General features: G+C 39.1%; 1 pseudogene; it reads right to left on the bottom strand.

The window, feature by feature from the left end:
• Positions 1 to 2,283: 2,283 nt before the first annotated feature.
• LOC134487078 (ARL14 effector protein-like) lies at positions 2,284 to 2,525 on the bottom strand (annotated as a pseudogene).
• Positions 2,526 to 16,661: the final 14,136 nt, after the last annotated feature.

Raw genomic sequence — 16,661 nt, 5'->3', positions numbered from 1 at the left:
GGATAATGAGTATTAGGGAGACATGTACGTGTGTCTGAACGTAATGGTATACATTTTAGAGTCCAATTTTGCTTTGAATAGTATGGGAAACTCAATGTACTCACACCATTAGGGCTTTCTAAATGCCACTAGTTAGCAAATAAAAAATCACCAATGGTCAATTTCTACATGCCGAGGCATCTGCTTGAATATTTAATCATAAAACATCATCAAATATAAATGATGGCTCAAAGAGTGGTCCATTTCTAAGCTGCTGGTGTTCCTGTCAGCTTTTACCTGTACATGACTCAACATAAATTATTTTTTTAATAAATTTCATTTTTTTGAGTGTGAACCAGTTCATCACACAAAAGAACAACTTAGTCTTCATTATACTGTGTTCTTTAAGACCGCTCCCTTGATCCACATAAATATCCTCACAGAGCAACACTGATCTCAAGGATTTACACTTCCTGATTCTTTTCCCAATCAATTATAAGCCAGCCAACTTTCTTCCACTTTCTATTTTCTATCCCTTCTCATAAAATCCCAATCCCATCAACTCTTTTTTCCCCCTTAATTGTATCTTCCTAACTTAGGGACAAAAATAGTCATTGAGAGATTTTACTTGGTTGAATATATTTTTCCTTATTATTTGACAGTTCTATATTTGTAAACAAAATGAGAAAAACTAGAGATGAGAGAAAGGGTGTGGTAAGCCTGGGCTAAAAATAAAATAGATGAAAATCAGCAAAATCTGTTTTTTTGTTTGTTTGTTTTTCAACACCACATTTATTTAAAACAAGATTCTTAGTGGTTTAAAATAGTACCAAGTCACTAAGTGCCACTGTTTAAACACTTCCTTTCATTACATATCAAATGTAAGTTAGAGAAGAGCTTTTCATACATGCCCACTCCCTCCCCCAGACCTGTGACATCAGCATCATCTGAGAATTTGTTTTAAATGTAAATTGAGTCACAGTACACATCTTAAGTTAGTAACTGAGGATTTGAGAGTCTTCCAGACAATAAACATAAGAGAAACTTTGACTTAAAATGGGGAACATTAATGAGTTTGGTATTGGAGAGCACATGCTGGTCTTGCAAAGCTCCTGGGTTTGGTACCCAGCACTATGTCAAGTGGTTTATAAAAGCCAGTAGCTCAAACTCCAAAGAAGCCAACATCTCTGACCTCTGCAGGCACCTGCACTGATGTACAAGAACAGACACATACAGAGAGGAGAGAGAGAGAGAGAGAGAGAGAGAGAGAGAGAGAGAGAGAGAGAGAAAGAGTTGTTCATAGAAGGCTGAATTCAACTTTCCAGACACCTGCTACAGTATATCAGAACAGAGACAACCGCTTCGTGCTTTCAGTCAGCTGCTCATCCCCGAATCCAACTAGTAAACATACAAACCACTGAGTATCATTTAAGGCCAACTTCCTTTTTTAAAATGTCCTGAAATACTGATCTTGTAAGGAAATGTGTTAATCATTGACTTTTAGCATATCCAAGTCTTTGCTTCTCAATTTAGTCAACTAATATATAATTTAGTAAAATATCAATGTTTGGTAATAAAAATATTGTCTTAAATTTAACATCAAAATATAAACAATAAAAATAAGTCTAAAGATATACAATACAAAGGCACAGGTTTGCTTTTCTTAGTAATATATGACATTCTAAGAAAGACATACATTTGGTTGTATGTTCTTTCAGATGCAGAGTTCTGCAAATCTTAAAATTATGGTGTTCTCAACCAGACACTCTGAGAAGGGAGAGGTGACTTCAAGGCAGAGTTGAGGGTGGTGCTAATGAGGGAGACTGATCATCCACTCTTGCAGCCTTTGGTCATGAGCTGAGGAACCTGAGAGGGCCTACACAATTATTCTACATCCATCTGTAGCTTGAAGGAATATTTTGCCCAAACACTAACACTTATCCAAAAGAAGGAAGTTTGATTTAAAACTATACATATATAATATATAGTAGATACATTCACAATACATACATATGCATGTATGTGTGTATGTATGTATGTACACATGTATGTATGTATAAGAAACAGAAGCCAGGCATGATGTAATATACCTAAATTAATACAACTTGGGAAGCTGAGGCAGGAGGATTGCCATAAGTTCAAGGCCAGCCTGAGCTACAGAATAAAACCCTGTCTCAAAACAAACAAGTACATATATGCACATGCACGCACGTATGCACGCCACCCACCCCCCCCCACACACACAGAGAGAGAGAGAGAGAGAGAGAGAGAGAGAGAGAGAGAGAGACCTATGCATAATATCTCCTAGTCAGGAACACTAAATGGCAGGGTGCTGACGAGCTTGCCAGACTCGGTGATGATGGCATCATAGACCCAGCACTCCAGCCCACTTGTGGGAGTTGCACTTGGGACATGGGTAGATGCATCCCAGACAGTTCTCCAGGCAGTCACATAGGTTCCACGTCATTACAGATCAGCCTGTTGCTTTTGTCATACTTCTTCATCACCTTGTACTTCACAGAAAAACATTCATCTTTGACATCCATGCTTTCTTTTTCGGCTGCCTTGTCTAGGGATTAAAATCTGCCACCTGAGGTCCAGGGTTTTGAAATGCCAAGCACTTTAGCTGCCATTCTATCTGTTGCTGTGAGTTACCACCCAACCTTGCAAACCTGACAGGACAAACTCCAGAACTAGCTTTACGTGGGCATAAGGACAGAGCAGTAATGGTACTCTCCCAACCATCACTGAAGAAACCCGTTTACTATTGTAAAATCTATTTTTAAATGTGACCATAAAAGCTCCCTCCTCATCCTTTTGTCTTCATGACCCACTTCCATTCTCTCTGATCCATCAGTTCAGAGGCTAATGAAAGGTAAGCAGTGCCTCATAAGAGAAGACTTTTGAGGAACCCAAATCTTCATAGATAGGATAATAATAATTCTTCAAAGAAAAAGTCCTGCAGTTTGGCCTGGCGAAGTGTCAGATATGGTGGTAGTCCCCGTACAGGAAAGGCTTCAAATGATAAGTGTACAGGAGCTCGAACCAAAAACTATTGGCTACATGGGGTTTGGTAGATGATGGAGAGAGGGTTGTTTGCATTTAGAGTCAAAGGAAACTGTCAACAAACATGCTGAGTGTAGAAGGATGAATGTGGAAGGAACTGTGGGTGTGTGATTGTGTGGAGCCAGAACCCTTGACAAGACAAATCCAATGACAGAACTACAGACTTCTCAGGAACTTTTACACGCACACACACACACACACACACACACACACACCATATACATATACATCATATACACACACCATATACATGTACAACATATACACACACACCATATACATATGTCACACACACCATATACATACACATCATACACACACACCATATACATATACATCATATACACACACACCATATACATGTACAACATATACACACACCATATACATATATATCATACACACACACACCATATACATATACATCATATACACACACCATATACATATACATCATATACACACACCATATACATATACATCATATACACACACCATATACATATACATCATATACACACACCATATATACATCATATACACACACCATATACATGTACAACATACACACACACACCATATACATATACATCATATACACACACACCATATACATGTACAACATACACACACACCATATACATATACATCATATACACACACACCATATACATGTACAACATACACACACACCATATACATATACATCATATACACACACACCATATACATATGTCACACACACCATATACATATACATCATACACACACACCATATACATATACACCATATACATATACATCATATACACGCACACCATATACATATGTCACACACACCATATACATATACATCACACACACACACACCATATACATATACATCATATACACACACACCATATACATATATCACACACACCATATACATATACATCATACACACACATACATACACCATATATATATACACCACATACACACACATGTTTGTAGGCTTATCTAGCCTTTCTTGTGCCAATCATATCTTCTGGAATACCTAACTGACCTGGGACAATTTCCCTCCTGCTTCAATAACTCCATAAAGTATTTCATTCATCGTGGCAAAATTCTTCTTTTGTTTCTTTGAACATAGTGATTTCATTCTTGTCTTAGATGTCTGTTTTCTGCAGATGAAGAATTCTAAGTTGGCAGAGATTCTGTTTTAGCATTCTAAGATGTCAGTCCATTTTCTTCTGGTTTCTAAAGTTTCCATTGAAAACTGTGAGAAGTCAGCTGTTGATCCTTCTGAAGATAATGTGACTTTTTCCTCTAAGTGCTCCTGGGATGCTCTCTTTGTCTCTGACTTTTAGCAGTTTTATTGTAACATGTATAAGCATGGCTGGTTTGCTCTGTAGTTATCCTGCTCCGAGTACAAAGAGTTCTTTACATCTATGTAAAGAGCTTTCAGCAGCGTCTTTCATCCGTCTGGGAATGTTTGAGTTGATGTTTTAGTCTAAAGGAACCTCTTTTATTTGTTCCTTGTATTTTTTTCTTCTGTTTTCTAGGACACTAGTCTGAATACTTTCTATTGAACTATAATCGAGGTAATAACTCCAGTATTCTCTTGTTTATGGTATTTAACTGACTTCTTGAATTTTCATTTTTTAAAAACTTATTGATTCTTTGTGAATTTCACATCATATACCCAATCCCACTCATTTCCCCATTCCTTCATATCCACCCTTGCAACCCTCCTGCAAAACAAAACAAACCATCTTGCAGTGGAAGTTGTGGTGTATCACGGCGTGTCACTGTGTATCCTTTTGCCCAAACAGCTTTACTTGCAAGGTGGATGAATAAATGTAGTAGAATAGCAACACGTTCTTCTATGGGCCTCAAGCCTATGGAGCCACGGTTTTGAGACAGTGTGTGGCTGAACTTTGAAGTTCTGAGTCATTCTGTGTAAGGAACCATTGTTTTCACCAGTCAATAATATTTCGCCACATGTGGAGGGGGTTTCTGTAAACATAGAGGGGAGTAAGTAAAATTTCTCTCGTTTTTCTTTAGCCTTTCTATATAAATAAAATAATAAATCATATCCCATGCAAAACTAAATAAGGATGAAACATAATTCAGTCAAATAAAAATATAGCTCTTCAGTGTGAGATGACATTTAAAAAGCAGATTAATATCACTTTCATATCCTTTCTTGAGTATCAGAGGTAAGAGTTTATTTTGCTTTTTCAATCCTGAAAATGTATCAGAGTTCTGCTACATAAGCTCCTGAGACTTTTCCAGCTTAGCCAGCACCTTGATCTTATCTGTGGTTTATGTCCTGCAATGCTATGCGGTTGGGCACACTCTCCCAGGCTGGTGGTTTTGATCCCAAGACTAGTACTTCAGCTGCAGGAGACAAGGTTCTCAGTTTTAGGTGGGTGCTCTCTGAGGCTCAGTGCTTTCCTGAAACGCGTGTTGTCTTCACAAACCATAGAGGAACCAAAATAATCATTGTTTAACTCAGTCCTGTCAGCTGATGCAAACACCAGCTGTTATAATTGTAGGTATTAGCACACAGAGGGTTGTTTTTTAAAACCAACTGTTAAGAAAGATTTTCAGAGAAGCTTAAAGCAATCTGGAAGCAGGAAACAAAACCACAGAAATTCTAATCTGTCTCTGGGTCACAATTTGTATTTGTTTCTCCCAGTCAACCTTAAATGTTAATGTATTAAAATATACATAAATCCAGGAAAGGCATATAATGCATATGAGTTAAAGATTGGAAATTCCCTATATGGTGCAGCAATAAAGATTGTCTTCTATTTAATTAATTAAGCCTCTGTTATTTTATTTTCTGTTTGTGTTTAATGGTATCATTAACAATATAACAGGAGACATACAGACACATAAAACACACATTTTGCATTTGTGATGTGCAGGATGCTAACTTAAGAAATCTAGACACTATGACCTGCAGATTTATGCTAACACACTCTTCCTCTTCAAGTGCTTTCTTCACTGCTGTCTCTGTTGGGTGAGTGGTCACCTCCATCTTGACATCAAGAGTCCTGTTAGTTTATCTTGTAAGCCTCCACATAGCCCTGGCCTCTCCCTTAGCCTCTGACAAAATTTTCTTTCTGGGCATGCCAACCACAGCCTTCCTTCCAACTGATGTTTCCTCTGTTCTTATCTCTTCTCCACTCAGCACCTCAGTTGGCCTTGAAATGCAGATTCCTCGTCTCACCCCAGCATCTCCGCACCCCATCCTTAAACCACTGGATCCTGTGGCTCACTAGCAGCTTGATCACTTCTAGCCTCATGCCTTCCTCTGGCACGTTAGAAATCTCAAGACATTGAAAATATCCCTGTAGCTTAGGATTGTTTTGCTTTTTATTGGATGTCTTTTTAAAAAGAAAAATGGTAATTTCTTGAATCTTCTGTCTATAGTGATTTTATTTTCCTAAATAAAAAAAAATCTGATCTGAAAGAAAGTGTTATCGGGAAATAATAAGCTCTCGGAAGCTATGACCTTCTGATCATTCTGGGATGTATTGTTGTCTCACCTTTATCTCCTGTCTTTTTTTTTTTTTCTTAAAACACTGAAATGAACTCTATTACATTTATTCCATGGAAATTTCTCTTTGTTCTACAAAATTAAACACTAAGAGACAAGATACGAGAAGAGAGTAACAACCAATGTCTTTGATCGTACAACATGCTTGCTCATGGGAGCTGATCTTTTTTTTTTTTTTTTTTTTTTTTTATTAACTTGAGTATTTCTTATATACATTTCGAGTGTTATTCCCTTTCCCGGTTTCCGGGCAAACATCCCCCTCCCCCCTCCCCTTCCTTATGGGTGTTCCCCTCCCAACCCTCCCCCCATTGCCGCCCTCCCCCCATAGTCTAGTTCACTGGGGGTTCAGTCTTAGCAGGACCCAGGGCTTCCCCTTCCACTGGTGCTCTTACTAGGATATTCATTGCTACCTATGGGGACAGAGTTCAGGGTCAGTCCATGTATAGTCTTTAGGTAGTGGCTTAGTCCCTGGAAGCTCTGGTTGCTTGACATGGTTGTACATATGGGGTCTCGAGCCCCTTCAAGCTCTTCCAGTTCTTTCTCTGATTCCTTCAACGGGGGACCTATTCTCAGTTCAGTGGTTTGCTGCTGGCATTCGCCTCTGTATTTGCTGTACTCTGGCTGTGTCTCTCAGGAGCGATCTACATCCGGCTCCTGTCGGTCTGCACTTCTTTGCTTCATCCATCTTGTCTTGTCCACATTTTCTGTATCCATTCCTCTGTTGAAGGGCATCTGGGTTCTTTCCAGCTTCTGGCTATTATAAATAAGGCTGCGATGAACATAGTGGAGCACATGTCTTTTTTATATTTTGGGGCATCTTTTGGGTATATGCCCAAGAGAGGTATAGCTGGATCCTCAGGCAGTTCAATGTCCAATTTTCTGAGGAACCTCCAGACTGATTTCCAGAATGGTTGTACCAGTCTGCAACCCCACCAACAATGGAGGAGTGTTCCTCTTACTCTGCATCCTTGTCAGCATTTGCTGTCACCTGAATTTTTGATCTTAGCCATTCTCACAGGCGTGAGGTGAAATCTCAGGGTTGTTTTGATTTGCATTTCCCTTATGACTAAAGATGTTGAACATTTCTTTATGTGTTTCTCAGCCATTCGGCATTCCTCAGCTGTGAATTGTTTGTTTAGCTCTGAACCCCATTTTTTAAGAGGGTTATTTGTCTCCCTGCGGTCTAACTTCTTGAGTTCTTTGTATATTTTGGATATAAGGCCTCTATCTGTTGTAGGATTGGTAAAGATCTTTTCCCAATCTGTTGTTTGCCGTTTTGTCCTAACCACAGTGTCCTTTGCCTTACAGAAGCTTTGCAGTTTTATGAGATCCCATTTGTCGATTCTTGATCTTAGAGCATAAGCCATTGGTGTTTTGTTCAGGAAATTTTTTCCAGTGCCCATGTGTTCCAGATGCTTCCCTAGTTTTTCTTCTATTAGTTTGAGTGTGTCTGGTTTGATGTGGAGGTCCTTGATCCACTTGGACTTAAGCTTTGTACAGGGTGATAAGCATGGATCGATCTGCATTCTTCTACATGTTGCCCTCCAGTTGAACCAGCACCATTTGCTGAAAATGCTATCTTTTTTCCATTGGATGGTTTTGGCTCCTTTGTCAAAAATCAAGTGACCATAGGTGTGTGGGTTCATTTCTGGGTCTTCAATTCTATTCCATTGGTCTATCTGTCTGTCTCTGTACCAATACCATGCAGTTTTTATCACTATTGCTCTGTAATACTGCTTGAGTTCAGGGATAGTGATTCCCCCTGAAGTCCTTTTATTGTTGAGGATAGCTTTAGCTATCCTGGGTTTTTTGTTATTCCAGATGAATTTGCAAATTGTTCTGTCTAACTCTTTGAAGAATTGGATCGGTATTTTGATGGGGATTGCATTGAATCTGTAGATTGCTTTTGGTAAAATGGCCATTTTTACTATATTAATCCTGCCAATCCATGAGCATGGGAGATCTTTCCATCTTCTGAGGTCTTCAATTTCTTTCCTCAGTGTCTTGAAGTTCTTATTGTACAGATCTTTTACTTGCTTGGTTAAAGTCACACCGAGGTACTTTATATTATTTGGGTCTATTATGAAGGGTGTCGTTTCCCTAATTTCTTTCTCGGCTTGTTTCTCTTTTGTATAGAGGAAGGCAACTGATTTATTTGAGTTAATTTTATACCCAGCCACTTTGCTGAAGTTGTTTATCAGCTTTAGTAGTTCTCTGGTGGAACTTTTGGGATCACTTAAATATACTATCATGTCATCTGCAAATAGTGATATTTTGACCTCTTCTTTTCCGATCTGTATCCCTTTGATCTCCTTTTGTTGTCTGATTGCTCTGGCTAGAACTTCAAGAACTATATTGAATAAGTAGGGAGAGTGGGCAGCCTTGTCTAGTCCCTGATTTTAGTGGGATTGCTTCAAGTTTCTCTCCATTTAGTTTAATGTTAGCAACTGGTTTGCTGTATATGGCTTTTACTATGTTTAGGTATGGGCCTTGAATTCCTATTCTTTCCAGGACTTTTATCATGAAGGGGTGTTGAATTTTGTCAAATGCTTTCTCAGCATCTAATGAAATGATCATGTGGTTCTGTTCTTTCAGTTTGTTTATATAATGGATCACGTTGATGGTTTTCTGTATATTAAACCATCCCTGCATGCCTGGGATGAAGCCTACTTGATCATGGTGGATGATTGTTTTGATGTGCTCTTGAATTCGGTTTGCCAGAATTTTATTGAGTATTTTTGCGTCGATATTCATAAGGGAAATTGGTCTGAAGTTCTCTTTCTTTGTTGTGTCTTTGTGTGGTTTAGGTATAAGAGTAATTGTGGCTTCGTAGAAGGAATTCGGTAGGGCTCCATCTGTTTCAATTTTGTGGAATAGTTTGGATAATATTGGTATGAGGTCTTCTATGAAGGTTTGATAGAATTCTGCACTAAACCCGTCTGGACCTGGGCTCTTTTCGGTTGGGAGACCTTTAATGACTGCTTCTATTTCCTTAGGAGTTATGGGGTTGTTTAACTGGTTTATCTGTTCCTGATTTAACTTCGATACCTGGTATCTGTCTAGGAAATTGTCCATTTCCTGAAGATTTTCAAATTTTGTTGAATATAGGTTTTTATAGTAAGATCTGATGATTTTTTGAATTTCCTCTGAATCTGTAGTTATGTCTCCCTTTTCATTTCTGATTTTGTTAATTTGGACGCACTCTCTGTGTCCTCTCGTTAGTCTGGCTAAGGGTTTATCTATCTTGTTGATTTTCTCAAAGAACCAACTTTTGGTTCTGTTGATTCTTTCTATGGTCCTTTTTGTTTCTACTTGGTTGATTTCAGCTCTGAGTTTGATTATTTCCTGCCTTCTACTCCTCCTGGGTGTATTTGCTTCTTTTTGTTCTAGAGCTTTTAGGTGTGCTGTCAAGCTGCTGACATATGCTCTTTCCTGCTTCTTTCTGCAGGCACTCAGCGCTATGAGTTTTCCTCTTAGCACAGCTTTCATTGTGTCCCATAAGTTTGAGTATGTTGTATCTTCATTTTCATTAAATTCTAAAAAGTTTTTAATTTCTTTCTTTATTTCTTCCTTGACCAGGTTATCATTGAGTAGAGCATTGTTCAATTTCCACGTATATGTGGGCATTCTTCCCTTATTGTTATTGAAGACCAGTTTTAGGCCGTGGTGGTCCGATAGCACGCATGGGATTATTTCTATCTTTCTGTACCTGTTGAGGCCCGTTTTTTGACCAATTATATGGTCAATTTTGGAGAAAGTACCATGAGGAGCTGAGAAGAAGGTATATCCTTTTGCTTTAGGATAGAATGTTCTATAAATATCCGTTAAGTCCATTTGGCTCATGACTTCTCTTAGTCTGTCGACATCACTGTTTAATTTCTGTTTCCATGATCTGTCTATTGATGAGAGTGGGGTGTTGAAATCTCCCACTATTATTGTGTGAGGTGCAATGTGTGTTTTGAGCTTTAGTAAGGTTTCTTTTACGTATGTAGGTGCCCTTGTATTTGGGGCATAGATATTTAGGATTGAGAGTTCATCTTGGTGGATTTTTCCTTTGATGAATATGAAGTGTCCTTCCTTATCTTTTTTGATGACTTTTAGTTGGAAATTGATTTTATTTGATATTAGAATGGCTACTCCAGCTTGCTTCTTCTGACCATTTGCTTGGAAAGTTGTTTTCCAGCCTTTCACTCTGAGGTAGTGTCTGTCTTTGTCTCTGAGGTGTGTTTCCTGTAGGCAGCAGAATGCAGGGTCCTCGTTGCATATCCAGTTTGTTAATCTATTTCTTTTTATTGGGGAGTTGAGGCCATTGATGTTGAGAGATATTAAGGAATAGTGATTATTGTTTCCCTTTATATTCATATTTGGATGTGAGGTTATGTTTGTGTGCTTTCATTCTCTTTGTTTTGTTGCCAAGACGATTAGTTTCTTGCTTCTTCTAGGGTATAGCTTGCCTCCTTATGTTGGGCTTTACCATTTATTATCCTTTGTAGTGCTGGATTTGTAGCAAGATATTGTGTAAATTTGGTTTTGTCATGGAATATCTTGGTTTCTCCATCAATGTTAATTGAGAGTTTTGCTGGATACAGTAACCTGGGCTGGCATTTGTGTTCTCTTAGGGTCTGTATGACATCAGTCCAGTATCTTCTGGCCTTCATAGTTTCTGGCGAGAAGTCTGGTGTGATTCTGATAGGTCTCCCTTTATATGTTACTTGACCTTTTTCCCTTACTGCTTTTAATATTCTTTCTTTATTTTGTGCGTTTGGTGTTTTGACAATTATGTGACGGGAGGTGTTTCTTTTCTGGTCCAATCTATTTGGAGTTCTGTAGGCTTCTTGTATGTCTATGGGTATCTCTTTTTTTAGGTTAGGGAAGTTTTCTTCTATGATTTTTTTGAAGATATTTACTGGTCCTTTGAGCTGGGAGTCTTCACTCTCTTCTATACCTATTATCCTTAGGTTTGATCTTCTCATTGAGTCCTGGATTTCCTGTATGTTTTGGACCAGTAGCTTTTTCCGCTTTGCATTATCTTTGACAGTTGAGTCAATGATTTCTATGGAATCTTCTGCTCCTGAGATTCTCTCTTCCATCTCTTGTATTCTGTTGGTGAATCTTGTATCTACAGCTCCTTGTCTCTTCTTTTGGTTTTCTATATCCAGGGTTGTTTCCATGTGTTCTTTCTTGATTGCTTCTATTTCCATTTTTAATTCCTTCAACTGTTTGATTGTGTTTTCCTGGAATTCTTTCAGGGATTTTTGTGATTCCTCTCTGTAGGCTTCTACTTGTTTTTAATGTTTTCCTGTGTTTCCCTAAGTGTGTTCATGTCTTTCTTGAAGTCCTCCAGCATCATGATCAAATATGAGTTTGAAACTATATCTTGCTTTTCTGGTGTGTTTGGATATTCCATGTTTGTTTTGGTGGGAGAATTGGGCTCCGATGATGCCATGTAGTCTTGGTTTCTGTTGCTTGGGTTCCTGTGCTTGCCTCTCGCCATCAGATTATCTCTAGTGTTACTTTGTTCTGCTATTTCTGACAGTGGCTAGACTGTCCTATAAGCCTGTGTGTCAGGAGTGCTGTAGACCTGTTTTCCTCTCTTTCAGTCAGTTCTGGGGACAGAGTGTTCTGCTTTCGGGCGTGTAGTTTTTCCTCTCTACAGGTCTTCAGCTGTTCCTGTGGGCCTGTGTCTTGAGTTCACCAGGCAGCTTTCTTGCAGCAGAAAATTTGGTCTTACCTGTGGTCCTGAGGCTCAAGTTCGCTCATGGGGTGCTGCCCAGGGGCTCTCTGCAGCGGCAGCAACCAGGAAGACCTGTGCCGCCCCTTCTGGGAGCTTCAGTGCACCAGGGTTCCAGATGGTCTTTGGCTTTTTCCTCTGGCGTCCGAGATGTGTGTGCAGGGAGCAGTCTCTTCTGGTTTCCCAGGCTTGTCTGCCTCTCTGAAGGTTTAGCTCTCCCTCCCACGGGATTTGGGTGCAGAGAACTGTTTATCCGGTCTGTTTCTTTCAGGTTCCGGCGGTGTCTCAGGCAGGTGTCCTGCCGCTCCTGGGCCCTCCCCCACGGGAGCCCAGAGGCCTTATACAGTTTCCTCTTGGGCCAGGGATGTGGGCAGGGGTGAGCAGTGTTGGTGGTCTCTCCCGCTCTGCAGCCTCAGGAGTGCCCACCTGACCAGGCGGTTGGGTCTCTCTCTCACGGGGTCTGGGAGCAGAGAGCTGCTGCTTATCTCCTGTCTTAATAAACGTGCAAGGATCATGGTACAAAGTCCCACTGATTGGGTCACAGGTGTGAGTCATCTATGTCATGGTGCGTCAATGGTGTGAGTAAAACAACTCCCAGGATCTCATCTCTCATGTATGTCCTGCCTGCCTGTCCTCTCCTGTGTCTGTGTGACTGAAGGGTTCTCAGAAAATCAGTGCTGCTTTGTGACATCTCCACCGTGTACAGTGTGGATGGTGTGAGCTACCTAAGCATGTTTCCTGGAGCGCTGGTCTTAAAGGGCATTTTATAGAACAGTTTCCCTGAACACACACGTGGGGAAAGTGTATGTTCTTCAGTGCTCTTGGAAATCACCATTTGCCTAATGGGTTACAGGTTTTTATAAATCTTTGCAGTCACTCCCCCTCTGTTGAAATTCCTATAAAAGTCTACATAACAAGCTTTTGAAAACATCTGACCAGGTAATATATCATAAATTTAATTTTCTGTAGATATGAGATTGGTATATAGAATGTGTTGAGAAACTACAGCTCTTTTATCTGATATTAACACAACAATAAAAGTCGAAGGTCTATGTTAGGAAAAATACTGTTAAACACTTTTTTCTAGGAAGAGTTTGAATGCTGAAGTTAGAAGAGGTCACTGGAGTGGCAGGATGTGCTATTACTGTTAGATGTGAGGTGTGTGCAAGGTGGAAGGGGATGACTGATACATTTCTATACATTGGTGATAGAGTGATACCTTTTCAAAACACATATATCAAATTCATTCTGGATGAGATAGTTTTGGGGGAGTTACAACTAAGGCTCCAAATGCCCAGCACAAATGATATTTCCTTCATCCGTAGTCTCTGTGCTTCTCCTAATCTGCAAGTCCTACAGCTACTTCTGACCTGCAAGCAGCTGATATTTTGTCTAACCAGCAAGATACAAGTGAAATGATAAAGATGTAGATCAGAGCCTCACCTTATTGGTCAATAATTTATGTGACCTCTTTGGTGCCTCACACAACAGCATTTTGAATATTGAAATAATGGTTCCTTTACTGGCTATGATGTTGACCCGACAATGACCACAGTGATGGCACACTTTAGAAATGTATTTTGCAGGGGGAGGCGTTAGGGGGATGTTGGCCCAGAAACCGGGAAGGGGAATAACAATCGATGTAAATAAGAAATACTCAAGTTAATAAAGATTAAAAAAAAAAAGAAAAAAAAGAAGTGTATTTTGCACTAGCTTTTCCCCCTCAGTACAGTCTAAGAATAGAACCTAAAAAAATAATACATTGTCCTGATGTGCGACCTATCGGTGTCCATGATCTAGAGCAGTGACTCTCAACCTTCCTCAGGCTGTAACCCTTTCATATCTTTCTTCATGTCTTGGTGACCCTCAACCATAAAATTATTTGTGTTACTATGCCATAACTGCAATTTTGCTACTGTTATGAAATGTAATGTAAATATTTTTGGAGATAGAGGTTTGCCATAGGGACTGTGACCCACAGGTTGATACCTTCTTTTCTAGATATTCTCCCTATGACTGATTTCAAGTTATGGCCAAGTTGAGGCCTTTGAACAGAATATGGAGAAGATGTGATGATTCACCCACCATACACTAGACCTCCCTGCTCCAGGAAAACAATTGAGAATGGTATTACTATTTCCCAAGCTTTATTTCTATTTGTACTAAATTTCTGAGATTGATAGGATAATTTTGAGAATTCCATCTCTTTGAAGCTGACACGGCTGGTGAGTACAGATATTAAGTACCAGAGAATAGCGTCTAACGTTTATGGGTTGCAAACTTCTCTTTTTCATGGTTTGTCTTAGCATCCTATGGAGCCTAATTGGGAGAATACAGCTAGCAAACAAATGTAACACACACAGGGCTCTGAATCATTACCTCTGTGCCCCCTGGAGGTGGGTGGTTTGTTAAGGCTAATTAATGTCAAATATCTCTCCATATGTTAGTGATGAGAATCATGTGTTCTCTTTAATAACAACAATAACAAGAATAATGACATTATTTAACTTATATACTTTGTGCTATGAAATGTTGTGAGAGATTATGTAAATTAATCATTAAATTTAAATTCTTTCTTTCTTTCTTTTTTTTTTTATTTATTTACCTTATGTCCATTGGTGTTTTGAATGTATGTATATTGGATCCTCTGCAACTGGAGTTATAGACAGTTGTAATCTTTCTTGTGGGTGCTAGGTCCTCTGGAAGAATAGTCAGTGCTAATAAATGCTGAGTCATCTATCCAGGGCTGAAATCATTCACTTAATATACACAGTGGTCTTTGAGGCAGGAAATATTTAAAGAAGTTACCTTTCTGGCTGCTCAGACAAAATCCCTGATAAGAGCCACTTAGGGACAGAAGGAAGGATGGTTGGAGGGATGGAAGAGAGAAGGGTTTTGTTTAGTTGACAGTTTGAGGGCCAGGTCCATTATGGAAGAGAAGGTGTGGTTGTGGGGAGGAGGGTGTGAGGCTCTTTGCTATCATGGGACAGACTAGAAAGCAGAGAGGCATGCTGGCAAAGATAAGTAAGTTCCAGTGTTATTGCACTGATAAGTGTAGAGTGTGGTTTTGAACTTACGCAAATGGCTAGAGGATCCATCTTCTTAAACAATGTCTTGTTCTGCTCTTCTTGGACAGTTTCAATGCACTTACAATTTAAACCTCATTTTAAATTCTTCTTTTGGATGGAACATTCATTCTGTTGTCTGCACTTCAGAATTTTAGCCTTGGCCTAAGCACTGAGTTCAAAAATGCTATATGTGGGTGTGAGAAATGTCACCACAGACAGTATTCCTACGACTGTGCCATTCAACCTTTTTAGTCGTGTTTAAGAGTTAACATTATTTTTGGATTAAAATAATATACATTTTAAGGGCTAGGATTGTAGAGCAGTGGTATAGCACTTGTCTAATATGCATAAGACCATTGGTTCAGTCCCCATTTCGACAAAGAAACAGAAAATCAAATATGAAATAAAATGAATTTAATAAGGAAAATGATAATAATGACAATGTGTAATTATCAACTGATTTGTAACTCCTGAGAAACAGAGGCTGGGACTGGACACTGGAATGTCATCTCAATGAAGGTAGGGGCTTGGCTACATGGTCCCCTGATACATCATGCCAGTCATATAGGAAACACAGTAATAAAAGAATTCATAGACAAGCGATTTATATGCTTCATTTCCTTTTATCCTTAGCATTCTTCTGTGTAGGATATTTTCACATCATTGCAGACAAGGAGACTTAAGGTATTTGCCTAATGTTTGAAATCTGGTAAGGCAGGAGTCATGTGAGAATGTATGTTTCTAATGCTTGTGATTTAATATGCCATTCAGTCAAGTATCTGTATGGTAAGATACAAACATAAAGTCATTTACAAACCTAGTGCCAGGGAACTTCTGTGGATAGCTTTCAGAGGTCAAGAAGAATTCTTCTTAGTAGGAGAGAGAGGTGTCTTAAACTAGTCTCATTCTGATATATATATATATATATGTGTGTATATATATATATATACATATATATATATATATATATATATATATATACACACACACACACACACATATATCTCACTCATTCCTACTTTGGAAAATGTTAGAGACCATAAGAGCAGAGTGCAGTGTTTTAGGTCTAATTAATATGCAATATGGGTGAAAACAGGTTAATTTTGATATGTATTTATTTTGTTTGATTGTTAATAGCCCAATTTGGCCTTAACTTGTTATATGGCTGAGACTGGCCTTGAGCTCGTGCTCCTCCTATTTCTGCCTTGCATGTGCTGGGATTATAAGCATGGAATCCCAGGCCCAGACAAGGCATTGATATCTG

The sequence above is a fragment of the Rattus norvegicus genome, chromosome 5 (assembly GCF_021556685.1).
Source record: "Rattus norvegicus strain SHRSP/BbbUtx chromosome 5, alternate assembly SHRSP_T2T, whole genome shotgun sequence".
Lineage (NCBI taxonomy): Eukaryota > Metazoa > Chordata > Mammalia > Rodentia > Muridae > Rattus > Rattus norvegicus.
The sequence above is the reverse complement of the archived record's forward strand: the minus strand, read 5'-3'. Positions and strand labels throughout refer to the sequence as shown.